At 41.9% G+C, this 1492-nt stretch overlaps 1 pseudogene; it reads left to right on the top strand.

The window, feature by feature from the left end:
- Nucleotides 1–497: 497 nt before the first annotated feature.
- LOC137352291 (U2 spliceosomal RNA) lies at nt 498–652 on the top strand (annotated as a pseudogene).
- The last annotated feature ends 840 nt before the right edge of the window (nt 653–1492 follow it).

Below are 1492 nucleotides of genomic sequence, written 5' to 3'. Positions count from 1 at the left end.
AGGACTGGCATCAGTATGATGGGGATATTAGGAGGAGGCCGTGATTAATCATGCACTTCTGGCTGAAGTTGGCTGCAAATGCTTCAGCCTTGTCTTTCGCACTGATGTGCTGAGCTTTCCTATCATTGAGGATGGGGATATTTGTTGAGCCTCTTCCTCCAGTTAGTTTTTTAATTGTCCACCACCATTCACGACTAGATGTGGCAGGACTGCAGAGCTTAGATCTGATCTGTTGGTTGTGGGATTGCTTAGCTCTGTCTATTGCATGCTACTTCCGTTGTTTGGCACGCATGTAGTCCTGGGTTGTAGCTTCACCAGGTTGGCACCTCATTTTTAGGTATGCCTGATGGTGCTCCTGGTATGCTTGACTGCACTCCTCACTGTCCAAGTGACTGTTAATTTAGTCCCAGACTATCATCTCTAAAAGCTTTCCCACCACCGAAGTTAGTCTGACTGGATGACTGATTATGTACTTTTACAAATTTTATGAATAAAGTATATTTTTTAAAAATCTGTTCTTATCAGTTAAATATCTGATACATTCGTTATCTGGGGACCGAATATTAAATTTGATTTTTGGAACAGGGCCTTGCTCTGTCCACTCTACACACAGACCTGGTATTGCATTGCTTCCAGGAACAGTGCAGATTCCCCTCTTCGGGGGGAAATTGTTGTAACAAAAAAATTGCACCTGCTACATATTCTTTCTTAATCAGCACAGTAGTTAAACTTCCTTGTCTCAGAATATGCAAATAGGCAGGACACAGTTTACATGCTGAGATTTAATGAGCAACCTATACAGTTGATGACACAAAACTAGGTGGGAATGTAAATTGTGAGGAAGATGCGAGGAGGCTTCAAGGGGACTTGGACAGGCTAAGTGAATGGGCAAAACAATGGCAGATGGAATATAATGTGAATAAGTGTGAATGTATCCACTTTGGTAAAATAAAAACAGAAAGGCAGCATATTTCTTAAATGGTGAGAGGTTAGGAAGTGTTGATGTCCAAACGGACCTGGGTGTCCTTGTTTATGAGTCACGAAAAGCGAGCATACAGGTGCAGCAAGCAATTAGGAAGACGAATGATATATTGGCCTTCATCACAAGTGTTTTAAATACAGGAGTAAAGTAGTCTTGCTGCAGTTGTATAAAGCCTTGGTGAGACCACATCTGGAGTATTGTGTTCAGTTTTGATCTCCTTATCAAAGGAAGGATATACTTGCCATAGAGGGAGTGCAATGGAGGTTTAGCAGACTAATCCCTGGAATGACGGGATTGTTTTATGAGGAGAGATTGAGGAAACTGGGCCTGTATTCTCTAGAATTTTGAAGAAAGAGAGGTGATCGCACTGAAACTTACAAAATTCTTACAGGACGTGACAGGGTGGATGTAAATAGGATGTTTTATCTGGCTGGTGAGTCTGGAACTAGGGGACATAGTCTCAGAATAAGGGGTAGGCCATTTAAGACTGAGATGAGGAGGAATTTCTTC

Source organism: Heterodontus francisci, chromosome 37 (assembly GCF_036365525.1).
Source record: "Heterodontus francisci isolate sHetFra1 chromosome 37, sHetFra1.hap1, whole genome shotgun sequence".
Classification (NCBI taxonomy): domain Eukaryota; kingdom Metazoa; phylum Chordata; class Chondrichthyes; order Heterodontiformes; family Heterodontidae; genus Heterodontus; species Heterodontus francisci.
Note: the sequence above shows the minus strand (reverse complement) of the source record. Positions and strands in the feature narration are given on the sequence as shown.